General features: G+C 43.9%; 1 pseudogene; it reads left to right on the top strand.

Annotated features, from left to right (window-relative positions):
- The first annotated feature begins 9,452 nt into the window (after nucleotides 1-9,452).
- LOC137380902 (arylamine N-acetyltransferase 2-like) lies at nucleotides 9,453-10,326 on the top strand (annotated as a pseudogene).
- The last annotated feature ends 2,844 nt before the right edge of the window (nucleotides 10,327-13,170 follow it).

Here is a 13,170-nt window from a genome sequence, read left to right as displayed (position 1 = left end):
GGGGGGGGGGGGGGCCCAAAAATACCTCCGGGAGAGCCCATTACGGGCCTTGATGCCAGGAAGGCCCCACCCTATATTACTGTCGGTGGCGAGGCCTTGGGGCTGCCTCCCCGCCACTTGGTGACGGGGACCTAATTAAAATATGCTCATTTATGTTAATAAAGGAATTAATCACTTACCTGCTCCTGCCGGCTGCCCCGCTCCGATATTCCGGCTGGTTGCCGGAAGCCCCACGCCTTCAGATCTCCGTTTGGGTTCGTGGGGAAGGACGGGATTGAGATTAAAATTTCTTTTTGCGGGGGAGAGGGCTATTTATAGATTGATTAGTCATTGGGGAGGAGTGGGAGAGGGGGATTGAAACTGGCAATAAAGTTTTAATTTTATTTTTTTCCGACCTGTACCTTTAAGCATTTAAATTGACCTGAAAGGCTTGAAGCCCTTTAAAAATAGGCCGGCGCCTGCATGGTGGATAATACAACATTCAGGGTTGAGAGGTTGGAGTCAGGGCTTGGAGATCAAAGGTCTGGAGAGGGCCTCGCCACCAGAGGTCAGTTTCAGGTCATGGAGGTTAGAGGTCGGTGTCAGGTCCTGGAGGTTAGAAGTCGTGTCAGGGTCTGGAGATCGGAGGTTGGAATCAGGACATGGAAATTAGAGGTCAGGGACAAGGCCCACAATCACCCTCAAGACCCACGATCACCCTGAGACCCACAATTACCCTGAGACTCATGATCGTGCTCTCAGACTCACTATCACCCTGAAACCCAGGGTTCTCTAGTTTATCTGAAAGAGCAGATAGGGTGGGAGGGAATGCTAAACTTGAAAAGATAATTCTATTTTCTTTTGTGCTGATGGCATTGCTGTGAAGTATGAACTGTATGTTGGATTATTGCAGTCTAAACCGACTAATTTAAGAAGCTAGTATTTTGAAGTTGGTTCATGCCAATATGACACATGGTAAATGATATAAAAGCAGAAAATGCCAGAAATACTCGGCAGATCTGGCAGCATCTGTGATGCATCACATACTTGCCCTAGAGGGAGTGCAACAAAGGTTCACTAGACTGGTTTCTCGGATGAGGGACTTGTCCTCTGAGGAGAGATTAAGTAGACTAGGCCTATATTCCCTGGAGTTTAGAAGAATGAGAGGTGATCTAATTGAAACATATAAAATTCTTGAGGGGTTTGACAGGGTAGATGCTGAAAAAATGTTTCCCTGGCTGGAGAGTCTAGAACACAGGGTAACAGTCTCAGAATAAGGGGCAGGCCATTTAAGACTGAGATGAGGAGAAATTTCTTCACTCAGAGGGTGGTGAATCTTTGGAATTCTCTACCCCAGAGGGTTGTAGTTGCTCAGTCATTGAATATATTCAAGACAGAAATCGATAGATGTTTTGGGTATTAAGAGAATTAAGGGATATGGGGATAATGTGGGATGTTTGAGTTGATCACCCTGAGAGCCACAATCACCCTGAGACCCACTATCACCCCGAGACCCACCACTGCCCCCGTGAAACCCACAACCCCCCCCGAGACCCATGACTCCCCCTGAGACTCACGATCACCCCGAGACTCATGATCAACATCCCCTCCACCGAGACGCACGATCACCCTGAGACTTTGTTCAGATTAAAGCCCTTCCCCCACCACTGCTGTGATTGAGAGACTTCAATCTCCTGCTGAGCCTGTGACTGGCCATTGGTTATACTGATTTTTCAGCTTCAATCTGTTCCTGGGCTGAAGAGCAAACCTCTGCTGCTTCTGGATTTTATGGTGTCCTCAAACTTCACTATCATCTTTTGATCCTTCAATGGACTATGTACACCTCCTGCACTCTCAATCCCATGAAAATACCTCCATCAGTGCATCCTCCAATACTCTACCCTCAAATAGCTTCTGGACTTCACTCGCTACACCTGTCTCCGAACTCCGTCAACAGTTTGACAATGCTCCAGACTAACTGCAACTTACCTCCGTCATCATTATCTCATCATGGGACCTCTGACTTTAACTCTGGACTCCTTCCTGTTTTCTCCTATCTATTTAGTATCAGGCTTTTATGGATCCTAATATTTATGTAACCAGTCTAATGGAGTTAGGCCACAGGTCAGTGAAAATGGGAGCTACATGGATGGAGATTTTGCTAGAGACAGGGCATTGGACGTGGAGATGAGAAAGTGACTGAGCAAATTAGCAGCTGAAGAGATATTATGGCAAAGAGAATGGCAAAAACTAGGCAATTGCAAATTGGAGTATGCAATTGTAAGTGTCTTGGAGAAGAATTAGTCTCCAGAGATGGATGCAGAAGATTTTATTGAAGAACCCATTTTACGTTCAGGACTCCATTTTGTAGTTAAAAGAGAGTTTTTGCAGAATCTGAGTGGGAGATGCCAGATAGTCTGGGCTATGGTAGAAATGGGAGTGTAAGTGAATATCTCTCTCTGTAATAAATATGATGAGCACTAGCTGAGAGAAGGCCATGTCTGATGTTTAGAGGTGACAATGAACAGAGAATAGCAGTATTACGCATGTGGATTTGGAGGATGTAGTAATGCCACTTGGATAGAGACATATCAAGCAAACATACTTAAACATGACCCACACATAGACGGACCGTGCTTCCATTGTAATGTCAAACTAAGGAGGTATAATTAACCCTTTAAAGATACCATGCACCACATCCCTGTAAAGACTTTACCTAGTCTTGCTTGGGCTCACAGAGCAGTCAAGACGATACGATTAGATAACCCGATGGGCTGAATTTTCTGGCCAGTGTCAGGACCCCAACGTCAGGACCATATTTAGATCCTGACCCCAATGGTGTCCAAGTCACGCCTGTCTGAGATCTTCCCAGATGCGGCCAATTAACAGGTCCTTCTCAGGAAGCCCCATCCAACTAGAGATGGCAGGCGGTCTCTGCTGTCGGGAGGATCAATAGGAGCACCCAAGGCTGTGGGCAGCTGACAGTCACACTGGGAGAGGTGGGTGTTGCCAATGTAGGTGGGAGATTGCAAGGGAGCCTCAAGATAGAGGCACCTTCTGAAGATTTCTTCAATTATGAACATACGAACATATGAATTAGGAGCAGGAGTAGGCCATTAGGCCCTTAAAGCCTGCTCCACCATTTAATAAGTTCATGGCTGAACTGATTACTCCACATTTCCACCTACCCTGGATAACCTTTCACCCCCTTGCTTATCAAGAATCTATCAACCTCTGCATTAAAAATATTCAAAGACTCTGCTTCCACTGCCTTTGGAGGAAGACAATTCCAAAGACTCATGACCCTCTGAGAGAAAAAAATTCTCCTCATCTCTGTCTTAAATGGGCGACCCCCTATTTTTAAACAGTTACCCCTAGTTCTAGATTCTTCCACAAGGGGGATATTCTTTCCACATCCACCCTGTCAAGAACCCTCAGGATCTTATATGTTTCAATCAAGTCACCTCTTATTCTTCTAAATTCCAGCGGATACAAGCCTAACCTGTCCAGTCTTTCCTTGTAAGACAGCCAGCCCATTCCAGGTATTAGTCTAGTAAACCTTCTCTGTACTGCCTCCAACGCATTTTCATCCTTAAATAAGGAGACCAGTACTGTACACAGTACTCCAGATGTGGTCTCACCAATGCCCTGTATAGCTGAAGCATAACCTTCCTACTTTAGTATTAAATTCCCCTCGCGATAAACAATAACATTCTATTAGCTTTCCTAATTATGTGCTGTACCTGCATACTAACCTTTTGCGATTTATGCTCTAGGACGCCCAGATCCCTCTGCATCTCAGAGCTCTGCAATCTCTCACCATTTAGATAATATGCTTCTTTTTTATTCTTCCTGCCAAAGTGGACAATTTCCCACTTTCCCACATTATACTCCACTTCCAGGTCTCTGCCCATTCACTTCACCTATCTGTATCCCTTTGTAACCCCTTTATGTTCTCTTCACAAATTACTTTCCTATCTATGTTTGTGGCATCAGCAAATTTAGCAACCATACCTTCGGTCCCTTCACCTAAGTCATTTATATAAATTGTAAAAAGTTGAGGCCCCAGCACAGATCCCTGTGGCACACCACTCATTACATCTTGCCAACCAGAAAATGATCCATTTTTGCCTACTCTCTGTTTCCTGTTCGCTAACCATTCTTCTATCCATACCAATATGTTACCCCTTACACCATGAGCTTTTATTTTATGCAATAACCGTTGATGTGGCACTTTACCAAGTGCCTTCTGGAAATATAAGTACAAAACATCCACCGGTTCCCCTTCATCCACAGCACATGTAACTCCCTCAAAGAACTCCAATATATTGGTTAAACATGATTTCTCTTTCACAAAAGCATGTTGACTGCCTGATTACCTTGAATTTTTCTAAATGCCCTGCTATAACATCTTTAATAATAGCTTCTAACATTTTCCCTAAGCCTGATGTTAAGCTAACTGGCCTGTAGTTTTCTGCTTTCTGTCTCCCTCCCTTTTTGAATAAAGGAGTTCCATTCGCTATTTTCCAATCTAACGGAACCTTCCCCAAATCTCAGGAATTTTGGAAAATTAAAACTAACGCATCAACTATCTCACTAGCCACTTCTTTTAAGACCCTAGGATGAAGTCCATCAGAACCTGAGGACCTGTCAGCCCGCAGCTCCAACAATTTGCTCAGTACCACTTCTCTGGTGATTGTAATTTTCTTGAGTTCCTCCCTCCCTTCCATTTCCTGACTTACAGCTAATACTGGGATGTTACTTGTATCCTCAATAGTGAAGACTGGTGCAAAATATCTGTTCAATTCATCTGCCATCTCCTTATTATCCATTATTAATTCCCCAGACTCACTTTCAATAGGACCAATGCTCACTTTGTTTACTCTTTTTTAAAAATATCTATAGAAATTCTTACTATCTGTCCTTATATTTCTATCTGGCATTCTCTCGTACTCTAATTTTACCTTCCTTTTCAATCTGTTAGTCATTCTTTGCTGTTTTTTATATTCTGTCCAATCTTCTGACCTGCCTCCCATCTTTGCGCAATTATAGGCTTTTTCTTTAAGTTTGATACTAGCTTTAACTGTTTTAGTTAACCACGGATGGCAGGTCCCACCCTTGGAAAAAATGTTTTCTCGTTGAAATGTACCTATTCTGTGTATTCTGAAATATCCCCTTAAATGTCTGCCACTGCATCTCTATTGACCTATCCCTTAACCTAATTTGCCAGTTCACTTTAGCTAGCTCTGTTTTCATGTCCTTGTAAGTGCCCAAATTTGAGTTTAAAATATTAGCCTTGAACCCACTCTTATCTCCCTCAAACTGAATGTAAAATTCAATCATAATATGATCGCTGCTACCTAGGGGCGCCTTAACTATGAGGTCATTAATTATTCCGATCTCGTTGCACAATACCAGGTCTAGTATAGCCTGTTCTCTGGTTGGCTCCAGAATGTATTGTTCCAGTAAATCATCCCAAAAACATTCTACGTACTCCTCATCTAGGCTACCTTTGCCCATCTGATTTTTCCAGTCTATATGTAGGTTAAAATCCCCCATAATTATCACTGCAGATTTCTGACAAACTGCCATTATTCCTTCCTTTATACCCCATCCTATAGTGTGGTTAATGTGAGGTGGCCTGAACACGACTCCCACAAGTGACTTCTTGCCTTTATGATTTCTCAACTCTACCCAAACTGCTTCTACATCCTCGTCTCCTGAACTTAGGTCATCCCTCTCGATTGTGCGAATACCATCATTAATTAACAGAGCTACCCCTCCACCTTTTCCTAGCTTCCTGTCCTTCCTAAATGCCATGTACCCTTCGACATTCAGGTCCCAATCTGTGTCATCCTGCAGCCATGTCTCTGTAATGGCTATCAGATCGTAATTATTTATTTCTGTTTGTGCTCTCAGTTCACTTGTTTCATTTTGAATGCTATGCACATTCAGATACAGACCCTTTAGTTCTGTCCTTTTATTATTTTTGTAACCTCAAGCCTTATCTGTTGATTTACTGTTAGATTTGTACGCTCTGTCCCTTCCTGTCACAGTTTGTTTATCATTTCCCATATTAATACCGTTATCTCTTGCCTTGTCTCTACTCCCTGATTTGCCATATCTTCCCAAATTTGAGCCCTTACCCCACTATTCAGTTTAAAACCCTAGTCATGTGACTTGCTAGAACACCGGCCCCAGCACGGTTCAGGTGTAGACCATCCCAACGGTACAGCTACCACTTTCCTCAGTATTCCCCAGATTATTACCTTTGAGGTTCTGCTTCTTAATTTGGTGCCTAGTTCCTCACACTGACTGTGCAGAACCTCTTCCCTTGTCCTGCCTATGTCGTTGGTACCTACATAGACCATGACAACTGGATCCTCCCCCTCCCACTGTAAGTTTCTCTCCAGCCCTGAGCAGATGTCCTGAACCCTAGCACCGGGCAGGCAACACAGCCGTCTGGACTCTCGCTCTTTGCTGCAGAGAACAGTGTCAATCCCCCTAACTATACTGCCCCCTCCTACCACTACATTCCCTTTTTCTTCCTCCACTTGAATGGCTTCCTGTACCATGGTGACATGGTCAGGTTGCTCACCCACCCTGCAGCCCTCACTCTCATCCAAACAAGCTGAAAGAACCTCAAACCTGTTGGACAATCGCAAAGGTTGAGGCTCTTGCACTCCTGCCCTCTGGGTCCCCTTACCTGCCTCAGCTGCAGCCACACTCTCCTGTCACTGACCACTGACCAAATCAGAAGACCCTATCCTGAGGGGTGTGACGGCGTCCTGGTGCAAAGTGACCAGGTAACTTTCCCCCTCCCTGATGTGTTGCAGTGTCTGCAGCTCAGCCTCCAGTTCAATGACTGAGCCGAAGCTCTTTGAGCCACAAACACTTTCTGCAGACGTGTTTTCCCTGGATCACACTGGCATCCAGGAGCTCCCACATGCTGCAGCTGTGACACATCACCTGTCCTGCCATCCTTAATGTGTTTTAATTAACTACTTAATAATTTTATTCCATTATTTATTTTATTTTCCTTTTTTTAATATATTTTGTTAAGCTTACCACTAGTTCCTTTACTATTTTAAACATTAGGATTAGAATGGACCTTAATCACTTACCAAATACTCACCAAACAGGTAGCTTCTTCCCAAACCAATCACCTACCTGCTTGCCTATAATGTTTGATGCTGTGTTTGATTTAAATTAAGTTAAACGCTTACCTGTATACTCACCCTGACAGCTCTCTGTTTCCTTGCTCTCTCTGTTGATTGTGACTTCACTCTGATGTCACTTTTCGATTTTTCCCTGCTCCTCTCTCTCTCGCTCTGTCTCTGTCTCTGGGCTTTTGGTGCACTTTTTAAACCTCCGCTCCCACCGTGCTCCTGTCTCTCGCTCTGTTTCTGGTCTCCGACTCTGGGGTTTTGCCGTGCTTTTTAAACCTCCGCTCCTGCCGTGCTCCTCTCTCTCTCTCACTCTGTTAAAATTGATAAATTGGTAAAAGTAAGTGTGGCTACAACTGCCAGGTGATAATTGTGAAAGGGCAGACCCAGTACTGAATGGTCAGCACCGTGGCTGTGGCCTTGTGATCACCACAGCTCTGGGAGGGGAGGAATTAAAGGAGGCATCAATGGACCCCAGCCTGCCACCAGGAGGCTGCCTGCAATGAGCTGGCAGCCTCTGCACATGTAATGGGGCCACTCCGATGGTTTGAAAGTACCGGAACTATCACAAAATAGCCCCGAAGAGGGGCTTAATTGCCCTAATTGGCTGCTAACCTTGATGGATTGGCAGCGACCCAATTCCCAGCTCATCCCGGGAATGTCCCCGGGAGGAGTGAATGCATCGGGGAGCTGTCCTGACACAACTCACTGCTAATTTCCTGGCCCACCCCTGCCTCCAACCTCCTCTTCATGGGGCCAGGAAAATTCAACCTATGGGTCTGTTGTTTGTGAGTCATATTCAGAACCAATTGCATTAGCACTGCACACAATGGGCCATATCAGTGTTTTAATCAATAAAGAGTATTAAACAGATTTTTCAGTATCTACAATTTTTTTATTCATTCATGGGATACGGGAGTCACTGGCTAGGACAGCATTTATTGCCCATCCCTAATTGCCCTTGAGAAGGTGGTGGTGAGCTACCTTCTTGAACCGCTGCAGTCCATGTAGGGTAGGTACACCCACTGCTTTTAGGGAGTTCCAGGATTTTGACCCAGCGACAGTGGAGGAACGGCGATATAGTTCCAAGTCAGGATGGTGTGTAATTAGGAGGGGAACTTGCAGGTGGTGGTGTTCCCATGCATTTGCTGCTCTTGTCCATCTAGGTGGTAGAGGTCGTGGGTTTGGAAGGCGCTGTCTAAGGAGCCTTGGTGTGTTGCTGCAGTGCATCTTGTAGATGGTACACACTGCTGCCACTGTGCATCGGTGGTGGAGGGAGTGAATGTTTGTAGATGGGGTGCCAATCAAGCGGGCTGCTTTGAACTGGATGGTGTCGAGCTTCCTGAGTGTTGTTGGAGCTGCACTCATCCAGGTAAGTGGAGAGTATTCCATCACACTCCTGACTTGTGCCTTGTAGATGGTGGACAGGCTTAGGGAGTCAGGAGGTGAGTTACTTGGCTGCAGGATTCCTAGTCTCTGACCTGCTCTTGTAGCCACGGTATTTATATAGCTACTCCAGTCCTTGAACTTGTATTGAGGGAAAGGATATATGAAAATACCCCATGTAAATCAAATGGTAAGGAAAGCTTTTTGATCTGAGAACCACTTTCTAGAATGCTGAATTGAAGTAAGTTAGTTTAAACTAAGAATGAAGGTTATGGAGGACATATGATGAGAAGCGAGACCCATTATAAGGAAGCGAGGAAAGCTCTGAGCATTAATTAGCCAGTGACTGAACTCAGCGAGTGTAATGGCAGGTCTCCCACGGCCTTCGCATTGTTGTGTTTATTGTCTGATGTATAATTTGTTCTCATAATATCGCTAACTGAAGTCTCAGCATTTATAACTTTTCATTCCTACTGTAGAAATACAACAGCTCTAAGCTGTTAAAGCTGAAACAGAAAGTCTCTCGAGCACTATAAATCCACAGAAGAGGTTACCAGAGATAGCCTTGTCAGTGATCAAGACCGTGGGAGTAGCAAGACCATGAGGGAGGAGGGGGTTGAAGGTTGGCTAGGAAGAGTAATTTCTTGGGGCCTGGCAACATGTAGTGTGCCATTTTCTGGGGTTAATCCCAGGCCCAGCCCTGCTGTCAGGTCCTGGTAGCAGCACTGATATTATCAATGCCTGACTGCAGATCAGGTGACATTGGACGGTGTTGGGGCTGGGCACTCCTGAGAAAGGTGAAAAGTGGGAAAAGGTATTTAATAAAATGAATAAACCTCAAATCAATTACTAATTTTTGACTGGGTGCATTTTGGATTTTGAATGTTTTTCTTTAGGATTCATTATCCTTCATCTGAGAAAATGAAACTTTCTGAATATTTTGCAAAAATTGCCTACCCAGGATCTAATGACAAGTTTGAGCTGGAGACACTAACCAGGATAATGGAACACCTCATCACATCTATTCCCCATGAAAATCTCAGTTTACGCTGTGGAGAAACAATTGTGTTCAACATGGAAACCATCTTTGATAAAATACTGAGGAAAAACCAAGGTGGCTGCTGTCTGGAAATTAATGGGTTATTCTACTGGGTATTAAAGGAAATAGGATACAATGTGAAGATTTTGCCAGCAAGATTGTACAAACCAACAAAGGAAATATATGAATTCCACCCATCTCAGACTGTTCTTTTAGTGACCATTGATGCCAAGAATTATGTAGCTGATGTGGGCTTCGTATCATCCTACCAATTGCGACAACCCCCGAAGCTGGTGTCAGGCAAAGAGCAACCTCAGCTTCCTGGCACATTCTGCCTGACTGAAGATAACAGCATCTAGTACCTGAATAAAGTTGAAAGAAAACTTCACATTGAAGGTAAAAGCAATGTCAGTCCATCTCCACTGAACAAACTCACCTACCAAAAAATTTTCTGCTTTACCCTTAAGCCTAGTAGACTTGAGGATGATGAGGAAACATGAACTTATTTTCTAACATCCCCTCAGGTCATGTTTATGAATTTATCCTTTGTCTGTTATCAGACCACTAATGGCTTTAACACTCTGAAGGGTACGGTCTACAGTGAGCAATCTTTAACAGTAATGATGGAAAGGACGTGAGGACCTCTATAACCCTGACTGATGAGGAGATACAACATGTGATCAAACTAAGATTCAACTTGATTCTGGACAAGAAGCTAGTGCCTGTGAAAATTATACTCATTACCTGATCGAGTAATATCCACCCAGTCAGATTTCCCCTTCCGAGAATTAATGCATTTATTAGGATTACAAATTAATCATGTGATGATTCCAAATGATCATTCATTTCATCAGAAAATTGATCAGTAATTTCAATGGGAAACAGTTCAATCATTATATTGGGGAACAGATTGATCATTTATTGGGGTACAGGTCAATCATTTTATTGGATTACCGATCAATAATTATACTGGGATATAGATCAGTAATTTCATTGGGGAACAGATCAATTATTTTATTGGGTAGAGATGATCATTTTGTTGGTTATAGGCCAATCATCTTATTGGGAACAGATCAATCATTTTATTGGATATAGACCAATTATTTTATTGGGTAGAGGCTGATCATGTTATTGATTACAGACCAATCATTTTATTGGGCAGAGATCAATCAGTTTATTGGGTAGAGAGGGATCATTTTATTGGTTATAGATTGATCATATGGTTAGGGTACAGATCAATCATTTTAGTGGGTACAGTGTGTAGTTTGGATTTGGAATTTGCATGTGGTGAGTCATCGGACACCAGTGGGCTGCAGGCAGGTCAGGGGGCATGTGTAGCTCATGTGCTAGCTCCCTGGAGTGCAAGGTCATAGACACGTTCTGCTGCATGGGACTCCGATGTGGACTCAGTGGGGTGGCATACGGGAGAATGCTGATCAGACTGCTGCCATTGTGGGTGCAGATCTCAGTGCTCAATGAGACGAGCAGGCTTTCACAGCAGACTAGCAATCTGCACTCCAGCATATTACTAAGATTTCTGAAATGCCACCTGTAGTCATGACAATGGCCCCATGGTGCATGAAACTGCTGTCCTCTCTCTGGATGACAGCATTTGTGCTCCCATCACTGACACTCCGCCAGTGACCTTGCTGTTGCCTGTCAGCCAGCTAATCCAGACTGCTGATGCCCATGATGAAGTGGTGCAGTCTAAAGCCAGGATTTCTAGGACCAGAGCTGCTCAAGGTCATCCTGCAAGGCCATCTGCAGTATGAGATACCATTCTTGATTATGTGTAAATAAATCGACTCCTACAGTATGCCATGGTCTGGGTGGTACTTCAGCAGCTATCATCTTCTCTTTCTGTTGTGAGTTTCTGTACTTCTGGCATACATTGCATGTAGACACCATATTTTCAATATCTTTGTATTTGCCTATCCAGTAGACAGCTGATCTGGCTCTGAGCTTACACGTCTCCATTCCCATGTGGACTTCATGTATCTTTTGGAGAAGTTCTTCCTCCATTGTTTTTGGTATGATTATTCTGGATCTGGCTAGCAGAATACCATCTTCTAGTGAGATGTCATCTCTGATCGACCAGTACTGCCGTATTGCTGGCTGTGTGTGCTGTATCCTATCAGGCCATCCCTGGATGACTTGCTGAGATAGCATCTGTAACTCCTCATCTTTGCTGGTTTCATCTCTAATTTGGCTAAGTTTCAGTGGTGTTACATTCACGAGGTGATGCATCTTTAAACCTAGATCTTCTATCTCATGTTTTTCCTGTGGTGACAACTGAGATAGGGTGTCTGCCAGCACCATTGCTCTTCCTGGCTTGTATTTCAGAGTGAAATTGTAACTCTGAAGCCTCAAGAGTAACCTCTGCAGTCTTGCTGGTGCTTTACATAGATTTTTCTTGTAGATCTGCTCCAGTGGATGATGATCACTCTCCACTGTGAACTTTCTCCCATAGAGACAAGTGTGGAACTTCTCACATCCATACACGCCTGTCAAAAGCTCTCTCTCTATGTTGGCATATCTTGTCTCAGCTGATGTCAGAGCTTTGGATGCAAATGTTATTGGCTTTCCCTCTTGTACCAGGGCTGCTGCCAGTCCTTCTGTGGAAGCAGCTACTTGCAGAGTGACAGATTTCTTTCTGTCATAGTATGACAGACTTGTCTCCTTGCATACTACCTTTCTGTGTTTGTTGAAACTCCTGTCATGTGACTCTGACCAGTGGTACTCTACATCTTCTTTCATCAGCTCCCGCAGGTTTGCTGTATGTTCCGACATGTGAAGAATAAAGGAGCTCATGTATTGTATCAAAGCAAGGAAACTTCTCAACTCTCTCTTATATCTTGGGACTTCCATCCCAGAGATTGCTGAGATTCTTTCAGGACTCGGCTTAACTCTGTCAGGTGTGTACACCATTCCAAAGAACTGGCATTCTGTCACTTTCACAATGCATTTGTCTGTGTTTAGCTTAATCCCAGATTTCCTGGTTCTCTCCATGGCTTCATGTGGATGGTTGTCATGATCTTTTCCATCTGCACCATATATCTGGATATCATCTGCTATGCCGACTGCTCCTTTGCATCCCCTGTATGTCACGTCTACTTTCTGTTGGAACACATCCTGGCTCACTTTGAGGCCAAAAGGTAGGCGCAGGAATTTGTACTGTCCAAAGTGGGTGTTGAATGTTGTCAACAATGAAGATTCTGCGTCTAGCTTCACATTCCAGTAGCCATTTCTGGCATCAAGCTTGCTGAAAACTATTGCCGCTGCCAGTGTTGGTGTGATTTCTTCCAGTGTGAGAATAGAGTAGTGATCCCTCTTTATTGCTTGGTTAAGATCTTTGGGATCTAGGCAAATTCTTAGCTGATCATTTGGCTTCTCTCTCACCATGATAGAATTTATCCAATCTGTCGACTCTGTGACTCTGGCAATCACCTTCTTTTCTTCCATTTCTTGGAGTTCTCTTTCAAGCTTTCCCTTTAGTTCTATTGGTACTTTATGTGGGGGATGAATCACTGGTTTCATCACTGGGCCAATAGTGATGTGATACCCAAAATTTTCAAAGCATCCAACTGTCTCATCAAAACA

This window comes from Heterodontus francisci, chromosome 20, assembly GCF_036365525.1.
Source record: "Heterodontus francisci isolate sHetFra1 chromosome 20, sHetFra1.hap1, whole genome shotgun sequence".
Taxonomy (NCBI): Eukaryota; Metazoa; Chordata; class Chondrichthyes; order Heterodontiformes; family Heterodontidae; genus Heterodontus; species Heterodontus francisci.
Note: the sequence above shows the minus strand (reverse complement) of the source record. Positions and strands in the feature narration are given on the sequence as shown.